General features: G+C 47.9%; 1 protein-coding gene across 2 annotated transcripts in view; it reads left to right on the plus strand.

Annotated features, from left to right (window-relative positions):
* Positions 1-24,059, plus strand: part of CNTFR (ciliary neurotrophic factor receptor) — a 391,711-nt gene that overhangs the window by 206,902 nt on the left and 160,750 nt on the right. For both annotated transcript variants that reach the window (XM_069964886.1, XM_069964885.1), the window contains exon 4: positions 19,790-19,871. The gene's annotated coding sequence lies outside the window, so the exon portion shown is untranslated. The remainder of the gene's footprint in view (positions 1-19,789; positions 19,872-24,059) is intronic.

Genomic DNA, 24,059 nt, shown 5'->3' on the forward strand with positions numbered 1-24,059 from the left:
CTCCAGTCTTCCAGTACTTCTCAGCTGCTGTATGCCCTGCAGGAAGCCATGTGCATTCTCTCCAGTCTTCCAGTACTTATCAGCTGTTGCATGTCCCGCAGGAAGTGGTGTAGTCTCTCCAGTCTTCCAATACTTATCAGCTGCTGTAAGTGCTGTATGTATTCTCTCCAGTCTGACACAGTGCTCTCTGCTGCCACCTCTGTCACTGTGCAGAGCAGCAGCAAATCCCCATAGAAAACCTCTCCTGCTGTGGACAGTTCCTGACATGTCTTGATCCTTTCTCATGTCAGCCTGTACGACGGACATGGTGGTATCGGCTAGGTCCTGAGAAGGTACACACTAAGGCTGGGTTCACACTGCGTTTTTGTGATCTATTATTTTTTAAATACAAAAGCAGATAAAAAAACGGATTAAAAACGGACGCCTTTATGTGCATCGTTTTTTCATTGACTTCTATTATAAAAATAAGTATTGAACAATGGATCAAAATACGTCCTTTTTGTTTGTGTATTTTTGTGTATGCTAAAAGAAAAGCAGAAGTGTTTTTATCCGTCTTTCAATCTGCTTTTTTTTTTTTATGGTGAAAGTCATTGGTAAAATGGACGCACATGAATGCAGGTGAAAACAGCGGATTGCATAATGGCAGTGTGATCCCAGCCTCGGTGTAGGAAGGATTCTTCACTGTAAGAGCAGTCAGACTATGGAGCTCAGCCACTGGACGTGATGCTGGACAGTCCTTAGCAGAATATGGGAGGCGCTGTTAGTATCAGACGCTACTGACAGATCGGATCCAATGATTTCCCATGATTGTCCAGTTACGGCTTTTTCTGGATCAACAGAGGATAATAAGTTGTGCTGAGGATAGAGCTGGGGGTGGTAGAAGGATGACGTCTGTCCGTGCACACAGGAAAGGCCCCTCCCCCGTCCTGCTGGATGACTGACGGCGGGCGATCCGGCTTCGTATCCCGTAGACGGCGCTCGTGATTGGAAAGGTCACGTTGTCTCTTCTGTGTCAGAGACGGCAAATATTGATCAGGAGACTGAGTGATCGGGCAATGTGCTGGGAATTGATCACATGAGAGGATCTGGGATATAATGGCGGCGTCCTGAGGATACTGGTCCTCACCCTGTACACAGTCCCTGATGGAGATCTCCGGGAATACGGCGCCCCCCGCAGGACACCCAGGAAAGAGACTTAGAAATCAGTGTAAAGTCTCTATAGATCCTTGTACTGTCCTGATCTGACGGATGATATCAGTACCACGAGGACCCCCTATTACATCATTACAGGGACCCCCCTATTACATCATTACAGGGACCCCCATATTACATCATTAAAGGGACCCCATATCAGTACCACGAGGACCCCCCTATTACATGATTACAGGGACCCCCATATTACATCATTACAAGGACCCCCCTATTACATCATTACAGGGACCCCCATATTACATCATTACAGGGACCCCCATATCAGTACCACGAGGACCCCCCTATTACATCATTACAGGGACCCCCATATCAGTACCACGAGGACCCCCCTATTACATCATTACAGGGACCCCCATATCAGTACCACGAGGACCCCCCTATTACATCATTACAGGGACCCCCATATTACATCATTACAGGGACCCCCTATTGCATCATTACAGGGACCCCCATATTACATCATTACAGGGACCCCCATATCAGTACCACGAGGACCCCCTATTACATCATTACAGGGACCCCCCTATTACATCATTACAGGGACCCCTCTATTACATCATTACAGGGACCCCCATATCAGTACCATAAGGAGACCCCTATTACATCATTACAGGGACCACCATATTACATCATTACAGGGACCCCCCTATTGCATCATTACAGGGACCCCCATATTACATCATTACAGGGACCCCCATATCAGTACCACAAGGACCCCCTTATTACATTATTACAGGGACCCCCCTATTACATCATTACAGGGACCCCCATATCAGTACCACGAGGACCCCCCTATTACATCATTACAGGGACCCCCATATCAGTACCACGAGGACCCCCCTATTACATCATTACAGGGACCCCCCTTATTACATCATTACAGGGACCCCTCTATTACATCATTACAGGGACCCCCATATCAGTACCACGAGGACCCCCATATCAGTACCACGAGGACCCCCATATTACATCATTAAAGGAACCCCATATCAGTACCATGAGGACCCCCATATAACATCATTACAAGGACCCTTATAATACATTATTACATGGACCCCCAATTACATCATTACAAGGACCCCCGTATCAGGACCTTGAGGACCCCCATATTACATCATTACGAGCACCCCCATTTTAGTCCCACGAGGACCCCCTTATTACATCTTTACAAGGACCCCCATATAACATCATTACACGGACCCCCATATCAGTACCACAAGGACCCCCACATTATATCTTTACAAGGACCCCCATATCAGTACCACTCCCCCTATATTACATCATAACATGACGAGGACCCCCATATATTTATAACTAGAAAATGTACCCGGCGCTGCCCGGGTATAAAGTGTCAGTGTGTATAGAGGGTCCTGTATACCTGTAGTATAGAGTTGGTGGAGGTCTTGTATACCTGAAGTATATAGTTCGGGGGTCCTGTATACCTGTAGTGTAGAGGTTGAGGGTCCTGTATACCTGTAGTATATAGTTGGTGGAGTTCCTGTATACCTGTAGTGTATAGTTTTGGGGTCCTGAATACCTGTAGTGTATAGTTTGGGGTTCTGTATACCTGTAGTATATAGTTGGTGGAGGTACTGTGGCAGTGTTATCCAGCCACAGTATGGTGGTATTGGTCAGGTCTGGTATGGCAGTGTTATCCAGTCACAGTGTGGCGGTATTGGTCAGGTCTGGTATGGCGTGTTATCCAGTCACAGTATGGCGGTATTGGTCAGGTCTGGTATGGCGGTGTTATCCAGTCACAGTATGGTGGTATTGGTCAGGTCTAGTATGGCAGTGTTATCCAGTCACAGTGTGGCGGTATTGGTCAGGTCTGGTGTGGCGGTGTTATTTGGTATGGTATGACGGTGTTATCCAGTCACAGTATGATAGTATTGGTCGGGTCTGGTATGGTATGGCAGTGTTATCCAGTCACAGTATGGTGGTATTGGTCAGGTCTGGTGTGGCGGTGTTATCCAGTCACAGTATGGCGGTAATGATCAGGTCTGATATGACAGTGTTATCCAGTCACAGTAAGGCGGTATTGGTCAGGTCTGGTGTGGCAGTGTTATCCAGTCACAGTGTGGCGGTATTGGTCAGGTTTGGTATGGCGGTGTTATCCAGTCACAGTATGGCGGTATTGGTCAGGTCTGGTATGGCGGTGTTATCCAGTCACAGTATGGTGGTATTGGTCAGGTCTGGTATGGCAGATTCATCCAGTCACAGTATGGCGGTATTGGTAAGGTCTGGTATGGCGGTGTTATCCAGTCACAGTGTGTCGGTATTGGTCAGGTCTGGTATGGGGTATGGCGGTGTTATCCAGTCACAGTATGGCGGTATTGGTCAGGTCTGGTATGGCGGTGTTATCCAGTCACAGTATGGTGGTATTGGTCAGGTCTGGTATGGCAGTGTTATCCAGTCACAGTGTGGTGGTATTGGTCAGGTCTGGTATGGCAGATTCATCCAGTCACAGTATGGCGGTATTGGTAAGGTCCGGTATAGCGGTGTTATCCAGTCACAGTATGGCGGTATTGGTCGGGTCTGGTGTGGTGGTGTTATCCAGTCACAATATGGAGGTATTGGTCAGGTCTGGTATGGCGGTGTTATCCAGTCACAGTATCGCGGTATTGGTCAGGTCTGGTATGGCGGTGTTATTCAGTCACAGTGTGGTGGTATTGGTCTGGTCTGGTATGGCAGTGTTATCCAGTCACCGTATGGCGGTATTGGTCAGGTCTGGTGGTGTTATCCATTCACAGTATGGCAGTATTGGTCAGGTCTGGTATGGCGGTGTTATCCAGTCACAGTGTGGTGGTATTGGTCAGGTCTGGTATGGCAGTGTATCCAGTCACAGTGTGGCGGTATCGGTTAGGTCTGGTGTGGCGGTGTTATTTGGTATGGTATGACGTTGTTATCCAGTCACAGTATGATGGTATTGGTCAGGTCTGGTGTGGAGGTGTTATCTAATCACAGTATGGCGGTATTGGTCAGGTCTGATATGACAGTGTTATCCAGTCACAGTAAGGCGGTATTGGTCAGGTCTGGTATGGCAGATTCATCCAGTTACAGTATGGCGGCATTGGTAAGCTCCGGTATAGCGGTGTTATCCAGTCACAGTATGGCGGTATTGGTCAAGTCTGGTATGGCGGTGTTATCCAGTCACAGTATGGTGGTATTGGTCAGGTCTGGTATGGCAGATTCATCCAGTCACAGTGTTGTCGTATTGGTCAGGTCTGGTATGGCGGTGTTATCCAGTCACAGTATGGCGGTATTGGTCAGGTCTGGTATGGCAGTGTTATCCAGTCACAGTATGGCGGTATTGGTCAGGTCGGTGTGGTGGTGTTATCCAGTCACAGTATAGCGGTATTGGTCAGGTCTGGTATGGCGGTGTTATCCAGTCACAGTATGGTGGTATTGGTCAGGTCTGGTATGGCAGTGTTATCCAGTCACAGTGTGGTGGTATTGGTCAGGTCTGTTATGGCAGTGTTATCCAGTCACAGTATGGTAGTATTGGTCAGGTCAGGTATGGCGGTGTTATCCAGTCACAGTATGGCGGTATTGGTCAGGTCTGGTATGGCTGTGTTATCCAGTCACAGTATGGCGGTATTGGTCAGGTGTGTTATGACAGTGTTATCCAGTCACAGTATGGCGGTGTTATCCAGTCACAGTATGGCGGTATTGGTCAGGTTTGTTATGACAGTGTTATCCAGTCACAGTATGGCGGTATTGGTCAGGTGTGTTATGACAGTGTTATCCAGTCACAGTATGGCGGTGTTATCCAGTCACAGTATGGCAGTATTGGTCAGGTCTGGTATGGCGGTGTAATCCAGTCACAGTATGGCGGTATTGGTCAGGTCTGGTGTGGCGGTGTTAAATGTGATGTCTGGAGCTATTACCTACCAGTCCTGATGCTAATTGGTGAGTGAGGATGGGGTGTCCTCAGGTTTAGCGCTTAGGGCAGCAGCAGCTGGTAATACTGTCCTGTATTCATGTACTGTGTAGTAGGAGTAGGGGGTCCTGTATACCTGTAATGTCCTGTATACATGTACTGTATAGATGGAGTAGGGGGTCCTGTATACATGTACTGTATAGATGGAGTAGGGGGTCCTGTATACATGTACTGTATATATGGAGTAGGGGGTCCTGTATACATGTACTGTATAGATGGAGTAGGGGGCCCTGTATATATATGTACTGTATAGATGGAGTAGGGGGTCCTGTATATACATGTACTGTATAGATGGAGTAGGGGCCCTGTATACATGTACTGTATAGATGCAGTAGGGGGTCCTGTATATACATGTACTGTATGGATGGAGTAGGGGCTCCTGTATACATGTACTGTATAGATGGAGTAGGGGGTCCTGTATATACATGTACTGTATAGATGGAGTAGGGGCCCTGTATACATGTACTGTATAGATGCAGTAGGGGGTCCTGTATATACATGTACTGTATGGATGGAGTAGGGGCTCCTGTATACATGTACTGTATAGATGGAGTAGGGGGTCCTGTATACATGTACTGTATGGATGGAGTAGGGGTTCCTGTATACATGTACTGTATAGATGCAGTAGGGGGTCCTGTATATACATGTACTGTATGGATGGAGTAGGGGGTCCTGTATACATGTACTGTATAGATGGAGTAGGGGGTCCTGTATATACATGTACTGTATGGATGGAGTAGGGGGTCCTGTATATACATGTACTGTATAGATGGAGTAGGAGGTCCTGTATACATGTACTGTATAGATGGAGTAGGGGCTCCTGTATATACATGTACTGTATAGATTGAGTAGGGGGTCCTGTATACATGTACTGTATAGATGGAGTAGGGGCTCCTGTATACATGTACTGTATAGATGGAGTAGGGGGTCCTGTATATACATGTACTGTATAGATGGAGTAGGGGCTCCTGTATACATGTACTGTATAGATGGAGTAGGGGGTCCTGTATACATGTACTGTATAGATGGAGTAGGGGGTCCTGTATACATGTACTGTATAGATGGAGTAGGGGGTCCTGTATACATGTACTGTATAGATGGAGTAGGGGGTCCTGTATATACATGTACTGTATAGATGGAGTAGGGGGTCCTGTATACATGTACTGTATAGATGGAGTAGGGGGTCCTGTATACATGTACTGTATAGATGGAGTAGGGGGTCCTGTATACATGTACTGTATAGATGGAGTAGGGGGTCCTGTATATACATGTACTGTATAGATGGAGTAGGGGGTCCTGTATACATGTACTGTATAGATGGAGTAGGGGGTCCTGTATATACATGTACTGTATAGATGGAGTAGGGGGTCCTGTATATACATGTACTGTATAGATGGAGTAGGGGGTCCTGTATATACATGTACTGTATAGATGGAGTAGGGGGTCCTGTATATACATGTACTGTATAGATGGAGTAGGGGGTCCTGTATATACATGTACTGTATAGATGGAGTAGGGGGTCCTGTATATACATGTACTGTATAGATGGAGTAGGGGGTCCTGTATATACATGTACTGTATAGATGGAGTAGGGGGTCCTGTATATACATGTACTGTATAGATGGAGTAGGGGGTCCTGTATATACATGTACTGTATAGATGGAGTAGGGGGTCCTGTATATACATGTACTGTATAGATGGAGTAGGGGGCCCTGTATATACATGTACTGTATAGATGGAGTAGGGGGTCCTGTATACATGTACTGTATAGATGGAGTAGGGGGTCCTGTATATACATGTACTGTATAGATTGAGTAGGGGGCCCTGTATACATGTACTGTATAGATGGAGTAGGGGGTCCTGTATATACATGTACTGTATAGATGGAGTAGGGGGTCCTGTATATACGTACTGTATAGATGGAGTAGGGGGTCCTGTATATACGTACTGTATAGTTGGAGTAGGGGGTCCTGTATATACATGTACTGTATAGATGGAGTAGGGGGTCCTGTGTATACATGTACTGTATAGATGGAGTAGGGGGTCCTGTATATACATGTACTGTATAGATGGAGTAGGGGGCCCTGTATGTCTATGTACTGTATAGATGGAGTAGGAGGTCCTGTATACATGTACTGTATAGATGGAGTAGGGGGCCCTGTATATACATGTACTGTATAGATGGAGTAGGAGGTGCTGTATATATATGTACTGTATAGATGGAGTAGGGGGTCCTGTATATACATGTACTGTATAGATGGAGTAGGGGTTCCTGTATACATGTACTGTATAGATGGAGTAGGGGGTCCTGTATATACATGTACTGTATAGATGGAGTAGGGGGTCCTGTATATACATGTCCTGTATAGATGGAGTAGGGGGTTCTGTATATACATGTACTGTATAGTTGGAGTAGGGGGCCCTGTATATACATGTCCTGTATAGATGGAGTAAGGGGTCCTGTATATACATGTACTGTATAGATGGAGTAGGGGGTCCTGTATATACATGTACTGTATAGATGGAGTAGGGGGTCCTGTATATACATGTACTGTATAGATGGAGTAGGGAGTCCTGTATACATGTACTGTATGGATGGAGTAGGGGGTCCTGTATACATGTACTGTATAGATGGAGTAGGGGGCCTGTATATACATGTACTGTATAGATGGAGTAGGGGGCCCTGTATATACATGTACTGTATAGATGGAGTAGGGGGTCCTGTATATACATGTACTGTATAGTTGGAGTAGGGGGTCCTGTATATACATGTACTGTATAGATGGAGTAGGGGGTCCTGTATATACATGTACTGTATAGATGGAGTAGGGGGTCCTGTATATACATGTACTGTATAGATGGAGTAGGGGGTCCTGTATATACATGTACTGTATAGATGGAGTAGGGGGTCCTGTATATACATGTACTGTATAGATGGAGTAGGGGGCCTGTATATACATGTACTGTATAGATGGAGTAGGGGGCCCTGTATATACATGTACTGTATAGATGGAGTAGGGGGTCCTGTATATACATGTACTGTATAGATGGAGTAGGGGGTCCTGTATACCTGTACTGTATAGATGGAGTAGGGGGTCCTGTATACATGTACTGTATAGATGGAGTAGGGGGTCCTGTATATACATGTACTGTATAGATGGAGTAGGGGGTCCTGTATATACATGTACTGTATAGATGGAGTAGGGGGTCCTGTATACATGTACTGTATAGATGGAGTAGGGGGTCCTGTATACATGTACTGTATAGATGGAGTAGGGGGTCCTGTATATACATGTACTGTATAGATGGAGTAGGGGGTCCTGTATACATGTACTGTATAGATGGAGTAGGGGGTCCTGTATATACATGTACTGTATAGATGGAGTAGGGGGTCCTGTATACATGTACTGTATAGATGGAGTAGGGGGTCCTGTATATACATGTACTGTATAGATGGAGTAGGGGGTCCTGTATATACATGTACTGTATAGATGGAGTAGGGGGTCCTGTATACATGTACTGTATAGATGGAGTAGGGGGTCCTGTATACCTGTACTGTATAGTTGGAGTAGGGGGTCTACCAGTTATTACTGTGGATGTTGTGAGGCAGCTGCCCTAGCAACCATTGCTCCCTGTGAAAATGAAAGCAGTAATCCTATTGGTTGCTAAGGCTCCAACTGCCGTGTCTGCTGCAGCTAATTATATCACCTGTGTGTGCAGTGAGGAGATTTTCCCATTCATCTCTATGGGGCGCCGCTCTTCCCCCTCCCCCTCCCCCTCCCCTCCTGTACATCTGGCGGGGACGGGACCTTCGCAATAACCTCCCCGGGCACCCAATGTATCTGTGGGCCAAATTTGGGGTCAAACGGTTCAGGCGTTTGGAAGTCTATAGAGGACAGACGGACAGACAGAAGGACAGACAGACAGAAGGACAGAAGGACAGACAGACAGACAGAAGGACAGAAGGACAGACAGACAGACAGAAGGACAGAAGGACAGACAGACAGACAGAAGGACAGAAGGACAGACAGACAGACAGACAGACTTTGATTTTTATGATATAGATGACCCCCATATCATTCCAATGACCTGTCAGTCCCCCCCCCCCCCCCCCCCCCTCCAGTGATTCAGGGATACAAAATACTGGGAGAATGAGGCCCAGGACTGAGTGCAGAGCTGTAAATTATTCATCCTGCTCAATATCTGTCAGTGAGGAAAGTTCTGTACAAAGAGGAGGAGGAGAAACCCGCAGTAACCTCCTGTACTAACCGCACCATGTATCTAATAATACAACCGCCACATCACCTCACAGCAACACTATCATAACATTATTACACTACACGTCCCATAGGAAGTGGTTATAGGCCTGTATATAGGAGCAGTATTATAGTAGTTATATCCCTGTATATAGGGGCAGTATTATAGTAGTTATATTCCTGTATATAGGAGCAGTATTATAGTAGTTATATTCCTGTATATAGGAGCAGTATTATAGTAGTTATATTCCTGTATATAGGAGCAGTATTATAGTAGTTATATTCCTGTATATAGGAGCAGTATTATAGTAGTTATATTCCTGTATATAGGGAGCAGTATTATAGTAGTTATATTCCTGTATATAGGGGGCAGTATTATAGTAGTTATATCCCTGTATATAGGAGCAGTATTATAGTAGTATATTCCTGTATATAGGGGCAGTATTATAGTAGTATATTCCTGTATATAGGGGGCAGTATTATAGTAGTTATATCCCTGTATATAGGGGCAGTATTATAGTAGTATATTCCTGTATATAGGAGCAGTATTATAGTAGTATATCCCTGTATATAGGAGCAGTATTATAGTAGTATATTCCTGTATATAGGTGCAGTATTATAGTAGTTATATCCCTGTATATAGGAGCAGTATTATAGTAGTTATATTCCTGTATATAGGAGCGGTATTATAGTAGTTATATTCCTGTATATAGGAGCAGTATTATAGTAGTATATTCCTGTATATAGGGGCAGTATTATAGTAGTATATCCCTGTATATAGGAGCAGTATTATAGTAGTTATATTCCTGTATATAGGAGCAGTAATATAGTAGTTATATCCCTGTATATAGGGGCAGTATTATAGTAGTATATTCCTGTATATAGGGGGCAGTATTATAGTAGTATATTCCTGTATATAGTAGCAGTATTATAGTAGTTATATCCCTGTATATAGGAGCAGTATTATAGTAGTATATTCCTGTATATAGGGGCAGTATTATAGTAGTATATTCCTGTATATAGGGGGCAGTATTATAGTAGTTATATCCCTGTATATAGGGGCAGTATTATAGTAGTATATTCCTGTATATAGGAGCAGTATTATAGTAGTATATCCCTGTATATAGGAGCAGTATTATAGTAGTATATTCCTGTATATAGGGTGCAGTATTATAGTAGTATATTCCTGTATATAGGAGCAGTATTATAGTAGTATATTCCTGTATATAGGAGCAGTATTATAGTAGTATATTCCTGTATATAGGAGCAGTATTATAGTAGTTATATTCCTGTATATAGGAGCAGTATTATAGTAGTATATTCCTGTATATAGGAGCAGTATTATAGTAGTTATATTCCTGTATATAGGAGCAGTATTATAGTAGTTATATCCCTGTATATAGGAGCAGTATTATAGTAGTATATCCCTGTATATAGGAGCAGTATTATAGTAGTTATATTCCTGTATATAGAAGCAGTATTATAGTAGTATATCCCTGTATATAGGAGCAGTATTATAGTAGTATATTCCTGTATATAGGAGCAGTATTATAGTAGTTATATCCCTGTATATAGGGGGCAGTACTATAGTAGTTATATTCCTGTATATAGGGGCAGTATTATAGTAGTATATTCCTGTATATAGGAGCAGTATTATAGTAGTTATATTCCTGTATATAGGAGCAGTATTATAGTAGTTATATCCCTGTATATAGGAGCAGTATTATAGTAGTTATATTCCTGTATATAGGGGGCAGTATTATAGTAGTATATTCCTGTATATAGGAGCAGTATTATAGTAGTTATATTCCTGTATATAGCAGCAGTATTATAGTAGTTATATTCTTGTATATAGGAGCAGTATTATAGTAGTATATTCCTGTATATAGGAGCAGTATTATAGTAGTTATATTCCTGTATATAGGAGCAGTATTATAGTAGTATATCCCTGTATATAGGGAGCAGTATTATAGTAGTTATATTCCTGTATATAGGAGCAGTATTATAGTAGTATATTCCTGTATATAGGAGCAGTATTATAGTAGTATATCCCTGTATATAGGAGCAGTATTATAGTAGTTATATTCCTGTATATAGGGGCAGAATTATAGTAGTTATATTCCTGTATATAGGAGCAGTATTATAGTAGTTATATTCCTGTATATAGGGGGCAGTATTATAGTAGTTATATTCCTGTATATAGGAGCAGTATTATAGTAGTTATATCCCTGTATATAGGAGCAGTATTATAGTAGTTATATTCCTGCATATAGGAGCAGTATTATAGTAGTTATATTCCTGTATATAGGAGCAGTATTATAGTAGTTATATTCCTGTATATAGGAGCAGTATTATAGTAGTTATATCCCTGTATATAGGAGCAGTACTATAGTAGTTATATTCCTGCATATAGGAGCAGTATTATAGTAGTTATATTCCTGTATATAGGAGCAGTATTATAGTAGTTATATTCCTGTATATAGAAGCAGTATTGGCTCTGTAGGTTGAGGAGCTGCCTTATACTATGGAGTAGTTGTGTATCTGCTGCTCCTGTAGTTTTATACTCCTCCTATAATTTACGGATTCGGGGGAATTAGTGATGTCCGAGTTGTGAAGCTATAATGAAATCTCTGATATGTAGATGATGTGATTACTCGCCTGCCGCCAGGACCCCCACTGCTGCCTGATGCTTCTCACCGCCCTTCATTTGATGGAGCTGAATATTGTACATATGGCGGTGTTATAAATCAGAGGCGGCACTGGGCGGCCGGTGGCGGGGGATAATTTAGGACACGTTTCTGTGACTTTCCTCGCTTGTGATTGGTCGCTTGTATTTGTGCTTCTTTCTATTGATTATAAATGGATACATTTTGTTACATTCTCCAGGCCCCTCCCCCTGGCTGAGGCCCCTCCCCTTTATATGCAGCAACCCGCCCCCCCTCTCTGGGGGGGTTATTTGTAGGTTAGGAACCTAGGAACCTTCTGTCTCATCATTACATGTGAACAGATGGGGCTGCAGTGTAAAGCAGGGGGGGGGGGGACAGGACTGTGAATGGTGGACGTCACCTCTCACATTTCCCTCTAGTTACAGTCTGATCTGCAGTCCAGGACACCATCCAGGACCAGTCTGTGAGTGGTGCGCCCCCAGTAACTGAGCTGGGCAGTAAGGGGCATGACACTACAGTATTCAGTATGGTAATATGTGGGCATGAGATGGCGGCAGTATTCAGTATCAGTATGGTAATGTGTGGGCATGAGATGGCGGCAGTATTCAGTATCAGTATGGTAATATGTGGGCATGAGATGGCGGCAGTATTCAGTATCAGTATGGTAATGTGTGGGCATGAGATGGTGGCAGTATTCAGTATCAGTATGGTAATATGTGGGCATGAGATGGCGGCAGTATTCACTATCAGTATGGTAATGTGTGGGCATGAGATGGCGGCAGTATTCACTATCAGTATGGTAATGTGTGGGCATGAGATGGTGGCAGTATTCAGTATCAGTATGGTAATGTGTGGGCATGAGATGGCGGCAGTATTCAGTATCAGTATGGTAATGTGTGGGCATGAGATGGCGGCAGTGTTCAGTATCAGTATGGTAATGTGTGGGCATGAGATGGCGGCAGTATTCAGTATCAGTATGGTAATATGTGGGCATGATATAGCGGCAGTATTCAGTATCAGTATGGTAATGTGTGGGCATGAGATGGCGGCAGTATTCAGTATCAGTATGGTAATGTGTGGGCATGAGATGGCGGCAGTATTCAGTATCAGTATGGTAATATGTGGGCATGATATAGCGGCAGTATTCAGTATGGTAATATGTGGGCATGATATAGCGGTAGTATTCATTATCAGTATGGTAATATGTGGGCATGAGATGGCGGCAGTATTCAGTATCAGTATGGTAATCTGTGGTCATGAGATGGCGGCAGTATTCAGTATCAGTATGGTAATCTGTGGTCATGAGATGGCGGCAGTATTCAGTATGGTAATATGTGGGCATGATATAGCGGTAGTATTCATTATCAGTATGGTAATATGTGGGCATGAGATGGCGGCAGTATTCAGTATGGTAATATGTGGGCATGATATAGCGGTAGTATTCAGTATCAGTATGGTAATCTGTGGTCATGAGATGGCGGCAGTATTCAGTATCAGTATGGTAATATGTGGGCATGAGATGGCGGCAGTATTCAGTATCAGTATGGTAATCTGTGGGAATGAGATGGCGGCAGTATTCAGTATGGTAATATGTGGGCATGATATAGCAGTAGTATTCATTATCAGTATGGTAATATGTGGGCATGAAATGGCGGCAGTATTCAGTATGGTAATATGTGGGCATGATATAGCGGTAGTATTCAGTATCAGTATGGTAATCTGTGGTCATGAGATGGCGGCAGTATTCAGTATCAGTATGGTAATATGTGGGCATGAGATGGCGGCAGTATTCAGTATCAGTATGGTAATATGTGGGCATGATATAGCGGCAGTATTCAGTATCAGTATGGTAATGTGTGGGCATGATATAGCGGCAGTATTCAGTATCAGTATGGTAATATGTGGGCATGAGATGGCGGCAGTATTCAGTATCAGTATGGTAATATGTGGGCATGATATAGCGGCAGTATTCAGTATCAGTATGGTAATATGTGGGCATGAGATGGCGGCAGTATTCAGTATCAGTATGGTAATATGTGGGCATGATATAGCGGCAGTATTCATTATCAGTATGGCAATATGTGGGCATGAGATGGCGGCAGTATTCAGTATCAGTATGGAAATATGGTAATATGTGGGCATGAAATGGCGGCAGTATTCAGTATCAGTATGGTAATATGTGGCTATGAGATGGCGGCAGTATTCAGTATCAGTATGGTAATGTGTGGGCATGATATAGCGGCAGTATTCAGTATTAGTATGGTAATATGTGGGCATGAGATGGCGGCAGTATTCAGTATCAGTATGGTAATATGTGGTCATGATATAGCGGCAGTATTCATTATCAGTATGGCAATATGTGGGCATGAGATGGCGGCAGTATTCAGTATCAGTATGGAAATATGGTAATATGTGGGCATGATATAGCGGCAGTATTCAGTATCAGTATGGTAATATGTGGGCATGATATAGCGGCAGTATTCATTATCAGTATGGCAATATGTGGGCATGAGATGGCGGCATGATTCAGTATCAGTATGGTAATATATGGGCATGAGATGGCGGCAGTATTCAGTATCAGTATGGTAATATGTGGGCATGATATAGCGGCAGTATTCATTATCAGTATGGTAATATGTGGGCATGAGATGGCGGCAGTATTCAGTATCAGTATGGTAATATATGGGCATGAGATGGCGGCAGTATTCAATTTCAGTATGGTAATATGTGGGCATGAGATGGCGGCAGTATTCAGTATCAGTATGGTAATATGTGGGCATGAGATGGCGGCAGTATTCAGTATCAGTATGGTAATCTGTGGTCATGAGATGGCGGCAGTATTCAGTATCAGTATGGTAATCTGTGGTCATGAGATGGCGGCAGTATTCAGTATGGTAATATGTGGGCATGATATAGCGGCAGTATTCAGTATCAGTGTGGTAATATGTGGGCATGAGATGGCGGCAGTATTCAGTATCAGTATGGTAATGTGTGGGCATGAGATGGCGGAAGTATTCAGTATCAGTATGGTAATATGTGGGCATGATATAGCGGCAGTATTCAGTATCAGTATGGTAATGTGTGGGCATGATATAGCAGCAGTATTCAGTTTCAGTATGGAAATATGGTAAAATGTGGGCATGAGATGGCGGCAGTATTCAGTATCAGTATGGTAATATGTGGGCATGAGATGGCGGCAGTATTCAGTATCAGTATGGTAATATGTGGGCATGAGATGGCGGCAGTATTCTGTATCAGTATGGTAATATGTGGGCATGAGATGGCGGCAGTATTCAGTATCAGTATGGTAATATGTGGGCATGATATAGCGGCAGTATTCATTATCAGTATGGTAATATGTGGGCATGATATAGCGGCAGTATTCATTATCAGTATGGCAATATGTGGGCATGAGATGGCGGCATGATTCAGTATCAGTATGGTAATATATGGGCATGAGATGGCGGCAGTATTCAATATCAGTATGGTAATATGTGGGCATGATATAGCGGCAGTATTCATTATCAGTATGGTAATATGTGGGCTTGAGATGGCGGCAGTATTCAGTATCAGTATGGTAATATGTGGGCATGAGATGGTGGCAGTATTCAGTATCAGTATGGTAATATGTGGGCATGAGATGGCGGCAGTATTCAGTATCAGTATGGTAATATGTGGGCATGAGATGGCGGCAGTATTCAGTATCAGTATGGTAATATGTGGGCATGAGATGGCGGCAGTATTCAGTATCAGTATGGGGTGGTATAAGCAGATACTGTGTAGTGGTAACATATGGTCATGATGTAGTGATATTATTCAGTTACTACATCCTACCTGCCCCACCTGTCCTGCACGTCCTACCTGCTCCACCTGCCTCACCTGTCCTGTCTGCCCCTCCTTTCCTGCCTGTCCTACCTGCCTCACCTGTCCTACCTGCCTCACCTGTCCTGCCTGCTCCACTTGCCTCACCTGTCCTACCTGCCTCACCTGTCCTACCTGCCTCACCTGCTCCACCTGCCTCACCTGTACTGCCTGCCTCACCTGTCCACCCCACCTGTCCTGCCCGTCCTGTCCTGCACGTCCTACCTGCCCCACCTGTCCTGCACGTCCTGTCTGCCCCACCTGTCCTGCACGTCCTACCTTCCCCACCTGTCCTGCCTCACCTGTCCTGCCCATCCTGTCCTGCCCGTCCTACCTGCCCCACCTGTCCTGCATGTCCTGTCTGCCCCACCTGTCCTGCCTGCCCCACACGTCCCACCTGTCTTGCCTGCTCCACCTGTTCTGCCTGCCCCCTCGTCCTGGAGGTCCTCCTCCCCCGTCCTGCCTGCCTCCCCGTCCTGCCTATCCTCTCGTCCTGTCTGCTCCCCGTCCTGCCTGCCTCCCCGTCCTGCCTATCCCCTTGTCCTGCCTGCCTCCCCGTCCTGCCTGCCTCCCCGTCCTGTCTATCCCCTCGTCCTGTCTGCTCCCCGTCCTGCCTGCCCCCCCGTCCTGCCTGCCCCCCGTCCTGTCTGCCCCCCCATCCTGCCTCCCCGTCCTGCCTATCCCCTCGTCCTGCCTGCCCCCCCCATCTTGCCTGCCCCCGTCCTGCCTGCCCCCCCCCCCGTCTTGCCTGCCCCCCGTCCTGCCTGCCCGCCCGTCCTGCCTGCCCCCCCGTCCTGCCTATCCCCTCGTCCTGCCTGCCTCCCCGTCCTGCCTGCCCCCCGTCCTGCCTATCCCCTCGTCCTGCCTGCCTCCCCGTCCTGCCTATCCCCTCATCCTGTCTGCTCCCCATCCTGCCTATCCCCTCATCCTGCCTTCCTCCCCGTCCTGCCTGCCCCGCCGCTCCTGTTGCTGGTATAGGATGAGCGCCCCCGGTGGTGGGAGATGGCTGCTGAGCTGGCAGTCCCGGCAGGTGAAGGTCTCGGTGATGTAGAGCGGCATCTCACGGTGATGAATAGTGATGATGAGCGGTGTGATTACCCCCGGGGAGTGATGGATTGCCCGTCCTTCTGTGATACCCCCCCTCCGGTGCCGCTCCTGACAGGAGGCTTTGTCGGCTCTTCTTCTGATTCCTCACCTGCCAGAGTGACAGCCGAGGTCGAGGCAGGCATATTCCGGGCGGCTCGTCCATCATGTCCTGGCAGCTCGTCCATTATCTGATCTCACCGTCACCCCCTTCTTCTTCATCATCCCTGGGGTTATTACACAACTGTGACTGTGGAGGTGAGGGGTGTAATAATCTGCAGGATGTATCTGTCAGGAGGAGAGGATGTTCTGCAGGGAGGTCAGGGGTGTAATAATCTGCATGATGTATCTGTCAGGAGGAGGGGATGTTCTACAGGAAGGTAAGGGGAGTAATAATCTGCAGGGTGTATGTCAAGAGGAGGGAATGTTCTGCGGGAAGGTCAGGGGTGTAATAATCTGCAGGATGTATCTGTCAGAAGGAGGGAATATTCTGCAGGGAGGTCAGGCATGTAATAATCTGCAGGATGTATCTGTCAGGAGGAGGAGATGTTCTGCAGGGAGGTCAGGGGTGTAATAATCTGCAGTTTATATATATTTTACCATTAATCGGTCAGGAAGAGGGAGTGATGCTCTGCATCTTGAACTCTTCATGTAACATTCATGGCTGAGGATAAATCCGCCGTCTCCTCCTCGGGGAACACTCAGGATTTGGGGTCAGGGAACGTGAAGTTTGGAAGCAGAAAGATTTTCCAGACATTAAGTATTGATGACCCAGAAACCGAGAGAAAAGAGAAAGGAGAAGAGAGAGTCACCGCGTCTGCGGCACATGGGACCTGGGTCCGGGGGTCTCCTAAAGATAGGAGGAGAGGAGAGGCGGGAGGCGAGGAGAGGCGGGAGGAGAGGAAGGAGGAGAGGCGGGAGGCGAGGAGAGGAGAGGCGGGAGGCGAGGAGAGGAGAGGCGAGGAAGGAGGAGAGGAGAGGCGGGAGGAGAGGAGGGAGGAGAGGAGAGGCGGGAGGCGAGGAGGGAGGAGAGGAGAGGCGGGAGGCGAGGAGAGGAGAGGCGGGAGGAGAGGAAGGAGGAGAGGCGGGAGGCGAGGAGAGGCGAGGAAGGAGGAGAGGAGGGAGGAGAGGCGGGAGGAGAGGAGAGAGGAGAGGAGAGGCAGGAGGAGAGGAAGGAGGAGAGGAGAGGCGGGAGGAGAGGCGGGAGGAGAGGAGAGGAAGGAGGAGAGGAGAGGAAGGAGGAGAGGAAGGAGGAGAGGCGGGAGGAGAGGAGAGGCGAGGAAGGAGGAGAGGAAGGAGGAGAGGCGGGAGGAGAGGAGAGGCGAGGAAGGAGGAGAGGAGAGAGGAGAGGCAGGAGGAGAGGAAGGAGGCGAGGAGAGGCAGGAGGAGAGGAAGGAGGCGAGGAGAGGCGGGAGGAGAGGAAGGAGGAGAGGCGGGAGGCGAGGAGAGGCGAGGAAGGAGGAGAGGAGGGAGGAGAGGAGAGAGGAGAGGAGAGGCAGGAGGAGAGGAAGGAGGAGAGGAGAGGCGGGAGGAGAGGCGGGAGGAGAGGCGGGAGGAGAGGCGGGAGGAGAGGATTGAGGCGAGGAGAGGAGAGGCGGGAGGAGAGTAGAGGAAGGAGGAGAGGTGAGGAAGGAGGAGAGGCGGGAGGAGAAGAGAGGTGGGAGTAGAGGAAGGAGGAGAGGAGAGGCGGGAGGAGAGGCGAGGAAGCAGGAGAGGCAGGAGGAGAAGAGAGGCGGGAGTAGAGGAAGGAGGAGAGGAGAGGAAGGAGGAGAGGCGGGAGGAGTGGAGTGGAGAGGCGGGTGGAGAGGCGGGAGGAGAGGAGAGGAGGGAGGAGAGGAGAGGAGAGAGGAGGGAGGAGAGGAGGGAGGAGAGGAGAGGTGGGAGTAGAGGAAGGAGGAGAGGAGAGGCTGGAGGAGAGGAGAGGAAGCAGGAGAGGCGGGAGGAGAAGAGAGGCGGGAGTAGAGGAAGGAGGAGAGGAGAGGAAGGAGGAGAGGCGAGGCGGGAGGAGTGGAGTGGAGAGGCGGGAGGAGAGGAGGGAGGAGAGGAGAGGCGGGAGAAGAGAGGCGGGAGGAGAGGAAGGAAGAGAGGAGAGGCGGGAGAAGAGAGGCGAGGCTGGAGGAGAGGAGAGGAAGGAGGAGAGGCGGAAGGAGAAGAGAGGCGGGAGTAGACGAAGGAGGAGAGGAGAGGCGGGAGTAGAGGAAGGAAGAGAGGAGAGGCGGGAGGCGAGGCGAGGAGAGGAAAGAAAGGAGGAGAGGCGGGAGGCGAGGAGAGGAAGTAGAAGAGGAGAGGAGAGGCGGGAGAAGAGGAGAGGCGGGAGGAGAGGAGAGGCGGGAGGAGAGGAGAGGAAGGAAAAGAGGAGAGGCGGGAGGAGAGGAGAGGCGGGAGGCGAGGAAGGAGAAGAGGAGAGGAAGGAGAAGAGGAGAGGCGGGAGGAGAGGAGAGGCGGGAGGAGAGGCGAGGAAGGAGAAGAGGAGAGACAGGAGAAGGGGAGAGGCGGGAGCAAAGGAGAAGGAGAGGAGAGGCAGGAGGAGAGGAGAGGAAAAAAAGGAGGAGTGGCGGGAGGCAAGGAGAGGCGCGAGGAGAGGCAGGAGGAGAGGCGAGGCGGGAAGCAAGGAGAGACAGGAGGAGACGAAAGGCGGGAGGAGAGGAGAGGCGGGAGGAGAGGAGTGACAGGAGGAGAGGAGAAGCAGGAGGAGAGGAGAGACAGGAGGAGAGTATTTGCTGCCACCATTGACCTCTTCTGACCTTCTTGTCTTCTCTTCCTCTGTACAGATCTTCTCAGCTGAGGATAAGTCTCTCTGGAAGCTGCGCACAGTTCATGAGGTGACAGGCGGCATCTAGGACCACGCACAAGGTGAGAGACAGCGGAGGAGGACGTCATCACCCCCATCATCCTCCCTGACCCCAGGAGCTGACACTCTAATCTCCTATCACACACAGTGTATCATCACCCTCATCCTCCCTGACCCCAGGAGCTGACACTCTAATCTCCTATCACACACAGTGTACCATCACTCCCATGCTCCCTGACCCCAGGAGCTGACACTCTAATCTCCTATCACACACAGTGTACCATCACTCCCATGCTCCCTGACCCCAGGAGCTGACACTCTAATCCCCTATCACACACAGTGTATCATCACTCCCATCATCCTCCCTGACCCCAGGAGCTGACACTCTAATCTCCTATCACACACAGTGTATCATCACTCCCATCATCCTCCCTGACCCCAGGAGCTGACACTCTAATCTCCTATCACACACAGTGTACCATCACTCCCATCATCCTCCCTGACCCCAGGAGCTGACACTCTAATCTCCTATCACACACAGTGTATCATCACTCCCATCATCCTCCCTGACCCCAGGAGCTGACACTCTAATCTCCTATCACACACAGTGTATCATCACTCCCATCATCCCTGACCCCAGGAGCTGACACTCTAATCTCCTATCACACACAGTGTACCATCACTCCCATCATCCTCCTTGACCCCAGGAGCTGACACTCTAATCTCCTATCACACACAGTGTATCATCACTCCTATCATCCTCCCTGACCCCAGGAGCTGACACTCTAATCTCCTATCACACACAGTGTATCATCACCCCCATCATCCTCCCTGACCCCAGGAGCTGACACTCTAATCTCCTATCACACACCGTGTACCATCACTCCCGTCATCCTCCCTGACCCCAGGAGCTGACACTCTAATCTCCTATCACACACAGTGTATCATCACTCCCATCATCCTCCCTGACCCCAGGAGCTGACACTCTAATCTCCTATCACACACAGTGTATCATCACTCCCATCATCCCTGACCCCAGGAGCTGACACTCTAATCTCCTATCACACACAGTGTATCATCACTCCCATCATCCTCCTCCCTGACCCCAGGAGCTGACACTCTAATCTCCTATCACACAGTGTATCATCACTCCCATCCTCCTCCCTGACCCCAGGAGCTGACACTCTAATCTCCTATCACACACAGTGTATCATCACTCCCATCCTCCTCCTGACCCCAGGAGCTGACACTCTAATCTCCTATCACACACAGTGTATCATCACTCCATCCTCCCCCTGACCCCAGGAGCTGACACTCTAATCTCCTATCACACACAGTGTATCATCACTCCCATCATCCTCCCTGACCCCAGGAGCTGACACTCTAATCTCCTATCACACACAGTGTATCATCACTCCCATCATCCTCCTCCCTGACCCCAGGAGCTGACACTCTAATCTCCTATCACACACAGTGTATCATCACTCCCATCCTCCCCCCTGACCCCAGGAGCTGACACTCTAATCTCCTATCACACAGTGTATCATCACTCCCATCCTCCTCCCTGACCCCAGGAGCTGACACTCTAATCTCCTATCACACAGTGTATCATCACTCCCATCCTCCTCCCTGACCCCAGGAGCTGACACTAGGGATAGTGCTGGTGACACTGCTGTGCGGTCCCCTCTATGTCTGGTGACACTTGTACTCCGCTCCTGTATGTGTTATAGACATGCACAGAGCTCCATTCCCCTCTATGTCTGGGCTTGTACTCCGCTCCTGTATGTGTTATAGACATGCACAGAGCTCCATTCCCCTCTATGTCTGGTCAGGCTTGTACTCCGCTCCTGTATGTGTTATAGACATGCACAGAGCTCCATTCCCCTCTATGTCTGGTGACACTTGTACTCCGCTCCTGTATGTGTTATAGACATGCACAGAGCTCCATTCCCCTCTATGTCTGGGCTTGTACTCCGCACCTGTATGTGTTATAGACATTAGTGTGGGCAGGTTGCAGTTGCTCTGGGCCCAGGAGCTGACACTCTACATGTGGAGGCGGTTTGGCTTGCATTATACGGTCGGAGCCCCCAGCGCTGTGACTAAGTGTTACCTCTCGGCTGAGCTCTGATCTCCCCAGTTCCCGGCTGCTCATGCTTATCTCTCCCACAGACGGGGGGGCCCGGGGCCCCATCAAAAGGACAGCCCGCCATATGCCTCCCGTTACCCACCGCCACTCACTGCATAACCTGGGGCGCCCAAGGGGAGGGGCATCCTGTCACTCATAATGGAGGAGAATGACCCCCCCAACAGCTACAGTGTGCCCACCCCACAGACCCCTGCTACAGAAGAGTGATGACATCATCATGTGTATAGACTGTATGTAGAGTGATGACATCATCATGTGTATAGACTGTGCGTAGAGTGATGACATCATCATGTGTATAGATCCTGGATACCACAGATGTCCATAGTTATTATTACACCTCACATATCCTGTAACTACTCGGCGTTATAGGAGGATCAGTCACATATGATGTAATAGGAGGATATATCAGTACTGGAGCGTTATAAGAGGAGCGGCTGATATCAGTCACATATGATGTAATAGGAGGTTATATCAGTACTGGAGCGTTATAAGAGGAGCGGCTGATATCAGTCACATAGGATGTAATAGGAGGTTATATCAGTACTGGAGCGTTATAAGAGGAGCCGCTGATATCAGTCACATAGGATGTAATAGGAGGTTATATCAGTACTGGAGCGTTATAAGAAGAGCGGCTGATATCAGTCACATATGATGTAATAGGAGGATATATCAGTACTGGAGCGTTATAAGAGGAGCCGCTGATATCAGTCACATAGGATGTAATAGGAGGATATATCAGTACTGGAGCGTTATAAGAGGAGCGGCTGATATCACATACTGCAACTGCTCTCCTGCTGTACATCCTCACCTGTCCCCACTACCCCTGTGGGCTCATCCTCCTCCTCCCCGGCGTATCTTCCTCTTGGCTCATCTTCCTCCCCAGCACTCTCCAGTCCTCGGTATGGTCCCTAATCCTTGGGATTACAGATGTAATGGCACTGAGGATGTGCAGGATTCCCTGTGTGGAAGGTGATAACTGTGTGGCGGTATTATGCTGGAGGTGTCAGGCGTCATACAGAGCTCCGGGGCCCGGCCCGATAATGCCGTCACTTATTGACTGAAACCACCGGAGCAGCGGATACAGACTGCAGCTATCTATACACAGCTATATACTGCAGCTATCTATACACAGCAATATACTGCAGCTATCTATACACAGCAATATACTATCCAGAGCTATATACTACACATGTCTCCTGTGGATCATCCAGATTACAGATGGTCATTGGTGACGTCACCCGGGCCCGGGCGTGTGCCGGCGTGAGCAGAGGGGCCCGGACGTGTGCCTGTGGTCCCGGCTCTCTGCAGGTCAGTGACCAGCTCTTCCCATGTAGTTCTGGGCTATTCCTGACCTTTATCAGAATCCTCCTTACCTCACGAGGCAGGATCTTACATAGAGCCCCAGACCGAGGAAGGTGACAGTCATCTTGTGTTTCTTCCATTCTCTAATAATAGCTCCAATAGTTGTCGCCTTCTCACCTAGCTGCTACCTATTGTCCTGTAGCCCATCACAGCCTTGTGCAGGTCTACAGTGTGGTTCCTGGTGTCCTGTAGCCCATCCCAGCCTTGTGCAGGTCTACAGTGTGGTTCCTGGTGTCCTGTAGCCCATCCCAGCCTTGTGCAGGTCTACAGTGTGGTTCCTGGTGTCCTGTAGCCCATCCCAGCCTTGTGCAGGTCTACAGTGTTGTCCCTGGTGTCCTTAGACAGCTCTTTGGTGTTAGAATTAAGGGACTAAGGGGTCATTCATACATCCGTAGACTTCTGTCCGTACACGGGTGGTGTTCTGTGGACAGGCCCTGGGAGCTGCCAAGCAGTGTAAAGGTTCTCGCTTGTGTACTGGCACAGATGGGGTTAATGCGGCTCTGTCCTCCATTGTCTCCCCCCACCCCACCTGGCTCAGTCTTCAGCATCTCATGAATCATTTGATCACTCAAGGTCAGTAAATTGCCATGAGACGTGTGTGGCTGGCAGAGCTGCCCGTGACCAGCCTGTCACAGCTGGACCCGGTGCTGTCATTTGCCGGGGGGTCCGCACTCAGCACAAATGGGAAATGTTTGCAGCTGATTTCTTAATAAGCTTTGAGGATTAGGCGGCATTAAACCTC

Source organism: Dendropsophus ebraccatus, chromosome 3 (genome assembly GCF_027789765.1).
Source record: "Dendropsophus ebraccatus isolate aDenEbr1 chromosome 3, aDenEbr1.pat, whole genome shotgun sequence".
NCBI classification, from domain to species: Eukaryota; Metazoa; Chordata; class Amphibia; order Anura; family Hylidae; genus Dendropsophus; species Dendropsophus ebraccatus.